The sequence below is a fragment of the Coffea eugenioides genome, unplaced genomic scaffold, assembly GCF_003713205.1.
Source record: "Coffea eugenioides isolate CCC68of unplaced genomic scaffold, Ceug_1.0 ScVebR1_866;HRSCAF=1617, whole genome shotgun sequence".
Classification (NCBI taxonomy): Eukaryota; Viridiplantae; Streptophyta; class Magnoliopsida; order Gentianales; family Rubiaceae; genus Coffea; species Coffea eugenioides.
Genome location: NW_020864742.1, coordinates 31,531 through 47,295, shown reverse-complemented (window position 1 = coordinate 47,295; position 15,765 = coordinate 31,531).

Below are 15,765 nucleotides of genomic sequence, written 5' to 3'. Positions count from 1 at the left end.
AGTGGTTAAGGTTCGTGTTTGAGGTATTAACTAGTCAAATCAAGTGTGCTTTCTTTCTTGAATAATACGTGATTGTGAGTGAGAAATATTTGTTAATTGTCCAGGCGCTCAAGGAGATTTCGAAAGGAATATCGGTGCGGACACCTAAAGTTGTTTGCTCACTTATTTTGAATCGGTGAGTGTCAAGTGCATGACTTGATGTGTTTACTTGATTTATCCTGCTTATATACTTGAATATCACTTGATGAGATGAGTGTGTACTTTATCGCACTCGATCTCCTTTATTCGAACTTTATTTGCATTAAACTTGGTTTCGAAGTCGATTTGAATGAATCTTGTCGACTAAAATATACTCGTTTTCGTGTATATGTCGTGTTGTAGTGCATGTCGTGCGTGTCGTGTTGTCGGGTGGAGTGAACCTCCTCGACTTATGGGGACGCCCAATTCTCTTTGGCTAATCTTGCGACTCGTGCCTGCATGGGCTTGGTCGAGAAGCTTGATGAACTAAGAGAATGACAAAACAAAACTTGGTCTTTTGAGATCTTGTTCGGCATACTCGGCGAGTATCACCCTTTTCGTGCGTGTTTGGTTACAGATCCAAGAGGGTGGAATGTTGGCTGGAGGTTGTAAGTGGAGCTTCTACGGATTTCAAAACCTACCCAGTTGACGGAGTGTCAACTCGTGGAGGTCGCGGATCGAGCATTGACAAAGCATGTGGAAATTAGCTCCTGAGAGCTTCTGTATCCTACCCAAGTGTGCTTAAATTTGTTAACGTGAATTACTTGACTTTATCGCTTTATTTATGGTATAAGTGTTATTGATACTTGAACTACGTGCTTGCATGACTTTCTTGGTCTCACTGAGAATTGGCTCATCCTATTAGTTTGTTTTCCTTAACAGGAACCGGAATGGAAGAAGTTAAGAAATGCCGACCTGAGGCACTTTTGTATTAGTGTTTTGACTGTAATCGACTAGACACTTTTGGATGTTGTATATTTTTGGGGAAAGTGATTGTATCTCGAATTTGTGATGTAAGACTGAATATTTATGTATGGAAATGACTTTGTACCTTTATTCCGACTTTCATTGTTGGTATTGGACTTTAAGTTTGAATTGGAATTGTCTCGAGTCCTGGCGAGAGTTGGGCAGGCGTCCCGCGGATACCCTTGGGTTCGTCCTTGGGAGAAGTGGGGGCGTCACAGGAACTCCTTGGTTACTCATGTCCCTTGGGTCCAAATGTTCTCTTTCACTCTAAAAACATATTTGCATCATTGCACTAGTAGTTACTTGGATTTTCTTTGGTTCACCTAAGTTTTGGATGGTTGAACCATAATACTTTATCTTGGTTGTTTTTAGGGTTTGTTGGTGATCAAGGGCATAACCCGGGGGCGAACTATTGTCGTTATTTTGGTTGAACTGGTGGGTGTACCACTCGCATGACTTGTTGCTTAACTGATTTACTTGTAATTGAAATTTATGATTTGAATGACTGTGACTTTAGTTTATCCTGGATGGGACGAGTGCGTACTTCATCACACTCGTTTCCCCTTGACTGTTTGACTGGTTTGCTGTGCAATTGAAATTTGTTACTTGTGTATGAATTGATGTCGTTTGGAGTCTAATATCCAACGACCTTACTGTGAAATTTGAGCTCAAACCTCATTGGTAGTTAATTGAATCGAGCCAGCAAGGGCTTGGTTGAGGTAGATTGATGAACCATGAGGAAATTGTTACTAATTCACTGAATACTGAAACCTTCTGATATTTGGTATACTCCAGTATTATCACCACTGTTTCTGTTTGGTGTTCGGGCCCAGTAAGGGGTATGTTTGGTGGATGGAAACTGGTGTAAAGTGGAGATCTATGGTCATTGTTTTTGCTTCTTTAAACGTTGACGGAGTGTCAATGGGTTTGGATCAAGTTAATGCAATGGTAAATTGGCTCTTGAGAGCCACCTGTATCCTTTTACTTGAACTGCTCTATATAAGTTATAGTTTTGTTTTGTTTTAAGCTCCTCTGTATTAGTAAAACTCACGTGTATTTGTATAAGCTTGAATACTCTAGTTTGTACTTTAAGTTTGAAACGTTAGTGACTCCAATGTATATAGTTTAGGTTGATGAATGGAATTTAAATTGCGCGTTTTTGTACTTAATGTGAATTTTGGTTTAGTAGTCCTGGCGAGAGTTGGGCAGGTAGTTCGCTAACCTTTGGGGTACGTCCTAAGGGAAGGTGGAGCTGTCACAGAGATTCATCTTGGTTTATAGTTTCATGATTTGGAAGGGTCAAGGGTTCCACAATCAACTTGATTTCTTCGTCTAGGTCCAGGGCTTGGTGGGATACGAGTTCATACCTTCGGGTGGGTTTATATCAGCTTGGTATCAAAGTTAGTTGACAAATTCAAGTATATCTTGTTCGTGTCCAGTAAGCCTTTTCTTGTTGCAATTCTGGTCATTTTTATCTTTCATAGAGTCGCTAGAATTCTTAGTCTTTCTTCATTGTTTGCGTCTTTACCTTGCTGTTCGCATGTCTAAATTGTTATCCATGTCTTTCCATTGCTGTCCATTTGTGTTTTGTTTACATCGTGTTTTCTGGTTTTGTTGGTGTTTTGTTTTCATGTGTTTTAATCCTTGTAGCATCGTGTCTTGAGTAGTTGTCCAATCTGTCTGTGTCATATCTAAGACACCACTAGGGTTTCTTGTTTATTCAAAGTTGTTGTGTCGTTGTTCTTGCTGGTTGAACTTCCAATTGTAGTTGTGTCATATTTCTTGGTATTGTTGAAGTCTTGGTGTCTTGTTCTTGAGTCTTGAAATCGAATAGAGTCAAAAAAAATTCTGATCGTTATTGTTCTTGAAAACCCAAAGCTCAACCTAGGGTTTTCTTGACAAATTGTGCCAGGGTTGTGTGTTTCTTGAATCATCCGTGGCTGTTTGCCTTCATTTCTTGGAAGTATATCAGATTCTTGAAGTTTCTTAATAACTTTCTTGAATTTTTGGAATTTCTTGAATAAATCTTGAAGTTCTTGGGTTGAAAAATAGGGTTGCTTGAAAATCTTGAAACCAAGTTTCCAAATCTTGGACTTTTGACAAACCCTAAACCATTCTTGAACAAAAGAAGGTGCTACTGTCTCTTGGGCAAAAAACCAACCATTTCTTGCTCTTGAAAAGTTTGATCCAAATTGAAAGAAAGAAAAGGAACAAATCTGGTTGCGTGAAAAAAAGGAAACACAAGAAAAGAAAGAAACCAGATTCAGATCAACTAGGCAAGAAAACAACCTGATTTGGGAATTCAAGTTGACTTGGGAATTCAAATCTGGTTGCGTGAAAAAAAGGAAACACAAGAAAAGAAAGAAACCAAATTCAAATCAACTAGGCAAGAAAGCAACCTGATTTGGGAATTCAAGTTGACTTGGGAATCCTAGTCACACTCAAATTACCAAATTCGGATTAGCTGCATTGCACACGTGAAAATATCAGAAAATTAGTGGCTGACCTTCCAAAAACAAACCCAAGAAACCTTGTTTAAACTTCCAAAACTCAGCCGCAATCACAATTCGGGTAGAGTAATCTAGGGTTTCATAAATTTCAGCCATTGTTTCTTATTCAGCCGAATTTTGCAATCTGACCAGCAATATAAAGTGATGTTTTGGGTGTCATTCTAGATTCTAAAACCATGTCTAAGGGTCCAAAAACAAATCCAAGTCAGTCTAGGTTTTAATTAGTTGTTAGTTTCCTAATTTGAGTTACTAGTCCAAGTCCAAAGTTTCGAAATTCTTGAGTAATCATGTTCGGACAGACCTGGTATTTTTCCAGCGTACTTAGTAGTTATTTGGGGTAATTAATTCAGTCCATTTCACACCAAAATTACAGCTTAAAATGCCACCATCTTGTGAGAAAACTTGGTGAAAAGTTTGATTGAATCTCATTAAGAAAATTCAGACTTCTCCAATAGAGGCAATCAAGTGACTTGAGAAGTGATTGGTGAGAACATTAGAGTGTTTAATGTGAGGACCCGAAAAATTTTCTTTATTTTATTTTATTTCTTCGAATACATTTTGTTTACTTTACTTTATTGCCTTAAATTTCCTAGATATTTTATAAGTGAGTCAATTTTAAATCATTTTTCTTGTATAAGTTAGTGCATGTTAAGTTCGTAGTGCATTATGGAAGTACGACCTGCTAATGCGGTAAGTGCGATAAATTTTTGAAGAATAGAAGGAGTTTTATGCAAAGGGATATTATTTTATTAGGTGCTATGAAATAATTAGATGTTGGCTAGATATTATAGCATTTGGAAGACAAAAGGATGAGGATTAACATTAGAAAGGCACTTGTCACAAAATCCATGGAGCTTTGACTTTGACTACAACCTTTCTTATACTTTTATTAAAAGAAAATTTGACCAAAAATCCTATCATCTCCTTCCTCATTTGGCCGAATTATTGAAGAGAAAAAAAGAGAGAAAAAGTTTCATCATCAACCTCCAACTCTTGCTTGAATCTTGAGGTTTCATTTTAATCTTGCAAAGTACACCATAAAAAGTGACCTTTTGGGAGGATTAAGGGCTTTGGTGGAGTGATTTTTGAGAAAGAAGCTCTTGGTTTCCATTTCTTCTTAGGATTTCAAGGTAACAAAGTCTAGAAACCATCTCTGGTCATTTAACTTGCTTTTGAGTGGATTTAAGGGTTAATTATGGTGGAATTCATGGAAAATTTCATGGTTTGTGTGGTGATTGAAAAATTCCAGCTTTGATGGATAAATTTCAGCTTTATTATGGTTATGTTTGAGCTAGGTAATTGGCTAATTTGGGTGACTTTGTGGCCTTAAACAAGTGTACTTTATAGCCTATAATTTGTGATTGTGATTAAGGTTGGATTGCTATGAATATATGTGTTGAGTTTGGATGGAAAAGTAAAGAAAACAAGGGGAAGTGCTGCTGAAATTTTTACTACTTCTTTTCTTGTGAAATAAGTGATATAAGAGAGATGATTTTGGGTTGGTATGGACTTAGGTTGCTTCTGATTGCTTGAATTCACCTTGGTGGTGGTGTATAAGCTGAAATTTTGACAAAACCATCTGTAAAACAAGAGGAACAGTAATGGTTCCTTTAAGCATGCTTTCTAGTTTCATTTGTCCAACTTTAAACTTGAGGTCGGTCGTTTTTCTCCACTATTTTGCTGCTGGAAATTTCCTTCCATGAATTGGAATGAGAAACTCCTTGATTACTCATGTCCTTTGGGTCCAAATGCTCTCTTTTCACTCCAAAACTATACTTGAATCATTGCCTTGGTATCTGCTTGGATTTTCCTTGATTTGCATCTTCGAATTTCTCTTTGAACTTGGTATTTTTTTTAAGAGACCAACTTGATAGGCATATAGGTCATAGTTGAGCCTAAATGTGAACTTGGTTCACCTAAGTTTTGGATGGTTGGACCATAATATTGTATCTTGGTTGTTCTGAGGGTTTACTGATGAGCATGAGCATAACCCGGGGACAAACTTTTAAAGCTGCTCCACTTGAACTGGTGAGTGTTTCAACTGCATGTTCCATGCTATTTGTGGTTCAAAAATGACTTGTTGTTTGAACTGGCTTATTACTGCTTAGGTGAGTGTGTACTTTATCACACTCGTCCTCCTCTTTTTGAATGATCTTGTGCTTGCTTGAACTTGATTGACCTGTACTTGTGTTTGTATTTGTGCTTGACTTGTAAGTGCTGAGCAGCAGCATGTACCACACTCAATTTGAGTGAGAGGTGCCTCTCATTCCCGTCTCAGTACCTCTGTGTAACAGCCCTACTTTCTCCAAAGGCAAACCAGAGGGGTCAGCGAACTGCCTGCTCAACTCTTGCCGAGGCTTACTACAATCCATACTTCAAAAACTGGAAATACTTCAAATATTTTCAATATACATTTAAAGTACTCCAAAATATTAATACTTAAAATTAGCTAACCTTCAAACTTAAATACAACCCAAAAGAATATGTACTACAGTCATTACTATAATACAACTTGAAATCTTCAAAAGAAAACAATTTAGTACTATTCGTGAGCACTCTCGGCCTTGAACCCTGTTAAGGAAAACAAAGGAGTGGAATGAGTTAAACAGCCTAGTGAGGTTCCAAAACGCATAAGCAATTCTGATAAATCAAGTAAATTAAGCATAACGCACATACGGTTCAAGGTGTCACATTGGCACATTAAAATGAGATATTTATCATTTTACAGAAATAAACACACATTAAAAGGATACGGTGTTCACGTGGAACCATTTCGGTTAGCTTCACCTTATAACTCTAATAATTCCCCCGGTTTGTCTGGCAATCGCCTTATTTCTCCAGTGGTAATACTCGAGTATACCGAAACGGTGGCCCAGGGTTCCAACCTACCCGATCGAGCCCGGTCCTGGTTCGAACAGGTTAGCAACCAAGGGCAGGGCCCAGTTCAGCTAAGAGCTTACAACATGCACAAGTAATCAAATATACCGGTAAACAGTAGAAATTCACGGTTAAACGGTAGAAATTTATTATTTTAGTAGGTCGAGTGTGATAAAATATGCACCCGCCTTAAAACGGTGGAAAATTACATATGAGCAATTATAGGGAACACTTAACACTTAAACGCACAAGAAATATGTAGTAAACATGTAGCAAAACTATTCAAGTCACAAACACATGCAAGGAACACTCACCAAATCAAAAGTAAGTGAGTAAATAAGTCCTTTAGTGTTCTGCTCCGAGGTTTCCTTCAATATCCTCTTAAGCACCTGAAAAAAGAGTGATCGATTATCACTCACATATACTCACCATCACTTAACATACAAGGAAGGAAATGTATTTGCTTAAACTTAAAACAATGCCTCAAAAAAGTTTCACTCTGTTGAAATTCAAGATTCGAAAGTCAGGATTTAAAGTCACAAGGGAAAACTCGTATCCTCCATGAAAATGAGTTTAAAATGGATGATCGATATCGAAAGATAATGAAAAGTTCTCAAAAACTTATTTCCCAAGAAATCATGAATTTTCAGCTTTGCGTGATAAACTTGGTAAAATCAGATCTTGAGTTCGGTACTTCCAAAAATGGAAACATTTATACCTTTGGAAACTAGATTTAAAGTACTAAAAGTTCCTAGAAGACACTTTTCCAAGATTCTAAACAGAAAGCATTCATTTTTCAGCTCAAAATTGCTGATTCAAGAAAGCAAGACAGAACCAGTCTTGGTTTTCGGCGATGTTTGGAAATTCGGCAAAATTCACATAAAATGAATCAGTCTCTGAAATTTATAACACAATAAGAGTCCCAGACAAAGTTTCAAACACAACAAGTGGAACTAAATTTGGAGTTTTGAGCAACAAGATATAATAGTTTGAAGTCGGTTAATTTTCACAACCTGACCAGTGAATTTCCAGATTTACAGAGCAATGTTTGGGGAATTATTTGGGCATTGAAATGGTATTGAAATTACACCAAATTTAGTAAAATTAAACTTCCATATATGGAATATCTCTCTATCAAAATTTAGGTAAAAAATTGCACGGGAAGGCAGTTAACGAAATGACCAAAGTTGGTGAAATCTTTCAAAGCAAATCTGCCATCCTATTTCTCTCTCTTTTCCAAAAGTTTTGTCCAACAAAATCAGCCCCAATTCGATCCATTTTTGCAACCAAGATTCCAGAACCATTTAATAAGAAATTTATGGTTAAATGACACTAAAATTTTCGAAATATAACATCCCAAAACAGATTTGACCATTTGGTCAGCAAGGAAGGGAAACATTTCCAGTTTCCAGCTTTGTCGCATTTTTGAAATCAAACCATATCTAGCTCTATACATCTCCAAATTGAGAATGGTTTAAAGCTTTGGAAACTAGGCTCTAAATGCTACAATTCATCAGAAGACATCGTTGTGAAAATCTTTTCACAAGTGGAACAAAATCAAGCTACAAGACGCAGCTTCCAGTTTCATTCGAATAGACAGTTAAAACAGAACAACCGACTTTGCCGAATTGTTACTGTTTAGTCAAAATGAACTAGCAGGGAATTTTTATACCGTTGGAAAGCTATGAATATCTAGTTTTGGATGCCACTAACGGCACTCAATTTTAACTTTTGTACAAAAATTTATGTTCGGACAAAGGACCACTGTCCGGGTACCCTGCTATACGTTTTCCAGATTTGAAGACTTTTCCAAAACTCAAGTTTTGAGCAATCATTCGATACGATTTTTGAAAGGCACTTTGTACACACAATATACAACATATATTCATCAATTTCACAGCCAACCAAGCATCAAAATTTTGAAATAAAAACAGAAAAACATGGACAGAATTTTCAGCCAGCTCACCCTCACAACTTTCCTTCGATTTCTCTCCACTTTCTAACCGAAATAATCTCACTCATCACATAAACAACCACAATCAAACATTAAAGGATCAATTCAGCTACCTAGAGGCCTCATCAAGATAGCTAACCTAGGATTTAAAGCGAGACATAAAGTTCCTCAAGTCCACTAGCCTATGAACACGATTAGGGTTTCAAACCCATGAAAACTAAGCTCTATTCTTCTTATAATTTGAAAGATTAAAGAGGTGAAGAGGGTTACCTTCCCCAAGCTTTCAACCCTAGTAGTAAGAGAGTGTTTCTTCAAATTTTCACCAAGAAAACTCCACAAGCCTTCACCTTTCTTCTTGCTAGAGTGGGATTTCAAGTGGTGTGTGATTTGGTGGAGGATTTGTGGGTGAAATGGAAGCTAGAAGATGAAGTTTTTCCTTCCCTTTGTTCTTCCTTGAGGGCTGGCCGAAAATGGAGAGAGAGAAATGAGAGATTTGTGTGTTGTGGTTTGTCTTGGAAGCTTGGAGGGAAAAGTAGTGGATAAGTTTGGTAAAAGTCAACTTTGAATAGTTGTCGCGCGAGGTTTTCGTACCACCATTTTCTCTCGGGTTTGATACACTCATGCACTAATCCTCCAAGGTACTTCCTATAACACCGTAATTACTCACACTTATGAGTCTAGTATTAATTCTTCAAGTCTCTAATTAGTCGCGCGGTGTGACTTTCGAGAAATTTTCGACAAGCACTGTAAAAGCTTAAATTTTAACTCACTCACATCTAATCCCTCAATTAAATTTTCTTAGTCTACTATTGATCATTCTTAATTCTCTAAGATTATTGCACTCTCGGATCGAACATTGTCTCGAAAAAAAAACGTGTATTCACTATTCCTTACTAAACGAGTCGTAGAAAATTAATTTTGCTAACGGGACGTTTTAAAAATATAAGTGAAACATTGTTGCATGAAAATGGATTTAAAATGGTTGAAATAAATTATTCGGAGAAAACAGGTGAATAAATAATTAAATAAGCCAGTAAAATAAAATTAAAAGTAAGTAAAATTCGGGTCCTCACACTCTGTCTTGATTAAATCGATTGGAGAGTTATCTCATCGACCCTAGTGTTGAGCGGCAGCATGTACCACACTCAATTCGAGTGGGAGGTGCCTCTCATTCCCGTCTCAGTACCTCTGTCTTGATTAAGTCGATTGGAGAGTTATTTCATCGGCTGCACTTGTTCTTGCTTGGGTATACTCGAGTATTATCACCAATACTTTCTCACTTTACTAAAACAAAAATTTGACCAAAAATCAACCCATTATTCCCTTCTCTTGGCGAAAACTTGGAGAGCAAAAGAGAGAGAGAACCTTCATCTTTCACTCCAATTTCTTGCTCCAATCTTGAGTTCTAACCGATAGAGTTGCAAATTACTCCATAAAAGTTGTTTACTAAGGAGATTCCAAGGTGTTGGTGGAGTGATTTTGAAAGGGAAAGTACCAAGCTTCTAGCTTTCTTGGAGGAACAAAGTAACCTTGGCTAGAATTTCCTTCTACTTCAATTCATTGTCAATTAGTAGTTTAGAGTTGTGAGTTTTGTAGTTTTATGGGAAAATTTCATGGAGAAAGTGGTGATTTGGGAAATTTCAGATTTTTGGTGAATTTTCTGGTCTTATTTGATGCTTGAGCAATTGCCATGGAATGATAGCTTTGTTATGTGTAAAATGAAGCTTTGATATGCTAGTTTTGGTTGCTTACGAAAATTTCCAGCTTATGTGTCTAAATTCCAGCTTTAGGGTTTCTAATTTGAGCTACTACTTGGTTGTATTTAAAGGGTATTGTGGCCCTAATTAAGGGTGTTTGATAGCTTATGATTTGTGGGTGCACTTGTGGTTGAAATTGAGAAGTGATTGGTGTTGATGTTTGGATGGAAAAGTAAAGAAAAACAAATGGAGGTGCTGTCAAAATTTTCGCAGGAACCCTGAGCAGTCTCGAGCAATCTGTTATAACTTGATGTAGAAATGTCAGAATCGAGTTTCCTTTATTGCGTTTGAAACTAGATTCAGAATAATTTCTACCGTCCAAATTTCATGATTTTTCTTAATTCCTGTGAATAATAGTGATTTTTCAAAGTTGACTGAAATTGCATACCTGTTCTGTCCTTTGTTGGATGAACCGGCCACTTGATGTCGAATTTGACTGAATTGTGTTCTGAATCTTAAAATGGTGTCTTCTGGAAAGTTGTAACTCTTTGAATATATTTTCCAGCGGTATAACTTTTATCAATTTTGGACTTAAGAATCTTGAGGTATGATTTTTCAAATAGTGATGTGCAAAACTGGAAAATTCTATTTTCTTAAGAACAATGCTTACTTTCTTTTCCCACTTTAAGTTTGGAGTCGGTCAATAATTGTAGGTCTGTTTTTTGGTAGAAGGGAGGGGTTTTGGGGTCATTCACGTTCTTAGGACCAACCGTTACCTTTTTACCCCAAAGCCACCTTTTATCTTTTTGTATTAGTAGTTCACTTGGATAAGCATATGACTCGTAGTTGAGCCTCATTTGTACATTCCGCTTACTAGATTTGTGGATGTAGGAACCATAAGTGTTTTACCTTGGTTAGTTTAGGGTTCTCGATGATCAAAGGCATACATTGGGAGGAAACTTTTGAAGTTGTCCTTGTTTGAACTAGTGATTGTACCACTCGCCTCAATTGTTGCGTAACTTGGTATATGTGCTTGCAAATTGTGACTTGAATGACTATATCATCTGTTTATTCTGTATCAGACGAGAGTGTACTTTATCACACTCGTTCTCTAGCCTGTGTGACTTGTTTCCTGTATACACTCGAATCTGTTACTTGTGTCTGATATGATTTTCGAGGACTCTTGAATCTGTTACTTGTACCTGATATGATGTCGTCTGGACGCGTATCCAACGACCTTCCTGTGCCTGTTAAATCTGAGCTCAACCTCATGGGTAGTTACTTGAATTGAGCCAGCAAGGGCTTGGTCGAGGAAATTAACAATCCATGGGTGCCTGTTCCTGGGAAATCTTTGGGTATTGGAGACTCTGGATTCCCGGTATACTCGAGTATTACTATTCCTGTTCCTGTTGAGGTGTTCGGGCCCGGTAAGGGGTATGTTTGGTGGACGGAATTTGGTGATAAGTGGTGTTCAGCTTGATTGGTTACTTTATTTGAAAGTTGACGGAGTGTCAACTACTATTTGATCAAGCTCTGGTGAAGAAAAAGGGAATTTGGCTCTTGAGAGCCACCTGTATCCTTTTCATTTGAAGTGATTATTCATTTCCCTATCTGGTGTGTATAATTGCATGAGTGAAAAATGAAATGCCATGATTCGTGACTACTTGTACTTTTGGTACCTCATTGAGTTTAATCTCACCCCCTTCCCATTATCTTTTGTTTTCCTTACAGGGACAAACTTTGAAACCATGATTTGGAAGAAAAGGGGGTTGGGCTAGAGTAATCGATCTTTTGTTAAGCTCCTAGAAAACCCTACGTGTGTTTTGTATAAATACAGATATTTTGACTTGTACTTCAAGTAACTTGTTGAAGACACTAATGCATATATGTTGGAAAGAGTATAGTTATGTATATTCGTTGAGAAATGCATGTATGTATGGTTGTATGAACTTTAATTGTAACCGTTGGAAAGATCGAACGTGTACGGACTTTGAACCAGTTTTCTTTTCGTTTTCGTTTCCGTCTTCCTTTTCATTGAGGTGTTTAATCAATGTCCCATTTCACCATATGGTTTGGTAAGTTATATTTTGGCCTAGTTGTCTCCAATTGTTTGTTTTCTTTTGGTTATATCATGCATTACGTAGGGTTTTATGCTATTTGTCTCCGTAGTCCTGGCGAGAGTTGGGCAGGCGGTCCGCCAAACCCTTTGGTTCGTCTTAGGGGAAGGTGGAGCTGTCACAGGTGGTATCAGAGCTGTTTCGCGTGGTCTCTGCGCGGAGTGAACTTGGGCCAAGTGGTGTTATGGTCCTGATTGCATAAATGAGTGTAAAGGACTAAGTGCTCTTTTGAGCATAAGCTATGAATTATGAGCTGTTATAGGTTTCTAACCTTTCTCAGAGTACTTGGGACAATAGTTATGTACGTCAGGCAGGAATCTCTAATATGAGTGATTTACTCTTGGGACCGGCCGGCTCGAGTTGTGAATTATCTTATCGTGGGTTCTTGTACTTGAGTACCAAATAGTGGAGAGCACTAGAAAAAGGGCCTGTATCTTGATTACACTTGAGGTGAGTTCTTATGGCAAAGGTCGAGGCGCGAAAGATTCTAACATTTAATCTCGTAAATTGGACTGATTGGAGGGACTGGATTTAGGAGTGTTATCATGGATTACTCTCGTAATAGTCTGGTTAGGGTTTCGTTATATATATAAGTGATAAGTGGCTTGGTATATTAAGATATTGTCGTAACTATGTTATACTTTCTTGTCTACCTCATTTGGACATATCTAAGTTTAATTTTTCGTGGTTGGCTTGGGAGTGAGGAGACCTAACAGTTATATGGTTAACGTTCAAAGTGTACTTAGTTACTTATTTTGATTCTCTGATTTGCCTGGCAGGTTAGCATCTGATTTGAGCTAATAGTTGAGATGGCACATTTGGCTGATATGTATAAAGAAATAGAGATTCTTCGAAAGGAAGTAGAGTTCCAAAAGAGATTAGCAGAGCACTGGGAAGGGCGATGGAAACAGGAGTATTCAGAGAAAATTGAGCTACTGCACAAGAACATAGAACTGAAAAAGAAATACGAAGGAATCCCGGAAGAGGTACGGAGTAAGTTTGAGTTAGTGTCTTCGTCTAGTCGAACAGCATTTCTAGACATTCCTAGTAATAATAAAAAAAGAGGTGAAGGAAGAACCTTGCGATATTAAAGGGAAACGTAAAGAGATGTATGGGGATGGAATTGCTACGAAGAAGAAAAAGAGTGGACATTTCAAGAAGGGATGTGTAGCGGCTAAGTGTGAAACATGTAACAAAAATCATCCGGGAGTATGTTATGTGAAAATTGGAGCATGTTTTAGATGCGGCCAACTGGGACACCAAGTGAGGAACTGCCCAAGACAAATGAATTTTGTGATGGTGAATCTACTATAATAATTAAAGTCAGCAATTAGTGATGTGTTGGCTGAAACATTTTATTTATGGAGCTATGTGTATGCAAACTTTATGTAGTGATTGTGTCGCCAATAGAAGTAATAGACCTAGTATCTGATATTTTGATGAGTAATATGAAATATTGGTGATTGGACAGTACTGAAACCTAATTCATGGATCTTTTATTATAGGTTAGTCTTGGAGTTAAGTGAAAATTTTCTTTGGTGATTCAAAAGGGGAAACTATCTATGATGGATGAGGATCATGAGCTGTAGTTGGTGAGTGATTCCAAAACTGTTTCCAAAATTATTTTCGAACTATTTCTTGCGTGTGGGTTATGCAATGATTTGGCTCAGATGAGTGCTTGTAAGTCTTGTGCTTAACACCAACGTCTCCACTTTAATGACAATTGATTTGAATATGGGAGCACCAATGGCTCTCTTGTACTGCTTGACCGTTACTGGATTTTATTGGAGAGTTGGAAGTTTAAGTACTACGATTTCCCTGACTCACAAGAGCGATAAACTTACATTTGATTACTGATAAATGCACTAGTGTGAAACTTATTTGATTATTGATTTTTACTGGATACTTTTTGAGCTTTTAGCTTACCCCAAAATATTTATTTCCTCTCCACAAAGCTCGAGGCAAAGGAAACACTTGTATTAACTTATTAGTGTAGTTGGATGGGATGTCTCATGTATATTTTGAATTTCGATTAGAGAGACCCTTAGTGCCTGAGTGACTTTCGAGGACTATCTTGACTTGATTAGGGCATGAGTGAGGAGAAGCTCTTGAAAAGTAGAAGAACTCGCTATAGAATTATTTTTGTGCGTAAAAGAGAGAATTTCGAGGACGAAATTCGTTTTAAGGGGGAGAGAGTGTGAGAACCCGGAAAACTAGGTTATATTTATTTTATTTCTTCACATGCATTTTCTTTACTTCACGTTATTATTTTAATTTTTCAAAGATTTTTTTATAAGTGAGTATAGTGATTAAATCATTTTCCTCGTATAAATTAGTACATGTCACGTTTGGAATGTATTATGGGCGTGGGACCCGCTAGTGCGGTAAGTGCGATAAATTTTGACCACTAGTTGGAGTTTTGTATTAAGTGATATTATTTTACAAGGTGCTAGGATACAATTAGAGCTTAGCTAGATAGATAAACCATTGGGAGAAAGAAGATAAGATTTAACCCCAAAAGGTGCCAAGTGTCGCGACCCGATTGGAGTTGGACTTTTGACCAATACTTTCTTACTTTACTAAAACAAAAATTTGACCAAAAATCAACCCATTATTCCCTTCTCTTGGCCAAAAATTGGAGAGCAAAAGAGAGAGAGAACCTTCATCTTTCACTCCAATTTCTTGCTCCAATCTTGAGTTCTAACCAATAGAGTTGCAAATTACTCCATAAAAGTTGTTTACTAAAGAGATTCCAAGGTGTTGGTGGAGTGATTTTGGAAGGGAAAGTACCAAGCTTCTAGCTTTCTTGGAGGAACAAGGTAACCTTGGCTAGAATTTCCTTCTTCTTCAATTCATTGTCAATTAGTAGTTTAGAGTTGTGAGTTTTGTAGTTTTACGGGATAATTTCATGGAGAAAGTGGTGATTTGGGAAATTTCAGATTTTTGGTGAATTTTCTGGTCTTATTTGATGCTTGAGCAATTGCCATGGAATGATAGCTTTGTTATGTGTAAAATGAAGCTTTGATATGCTAGTTTTGGTTGCTTACGAAAATTTCCAGCTTATGTGCCTAAATTCTAGCTTTAGGGTTTCTAATTTGAGCTACTACTTGGTTGTATTTGAAGGGTATTGTGGTCCTAATCAAGGGTGTTTGATAGCTTGTGATTTGTGGGTGCACTTGTGGTTGAAATTGAGATGTGATTGGTGTTGATGTTTGGATGGAAAAGTAAATAAAAACAAAGGGAGGTGCTGTCAAAATTTTCGCAGGAACTCCTGAGCAGTCTCGGGAAATCTGTTATAACTTGATGTAGAAATGTCAGAATCGAGTTCCCTTTGTTGCGTTTGAAACTAGATTCAGAATAATTTCTATCGTCCAAATTTAATGATTTTTCTTAATTCCTGTGAATAATAGTGATTTTTCAAAATTGACTGAAATTGCATACCTGTTCTGTCCTTTGTTTGATGAAGCGGCCACTTTAGGTCGAATTGACTGAATCTTAAAATGGTGTCTTCTGGAAAGTTGTAACTCTTTGAATATATTTTCTAACGGTATAACTTTTATCAATTTTGGACTTAAGAATCTTGAGGTATGATTTTTCAAATAGTGATGCACAAAACTGGAAAATTC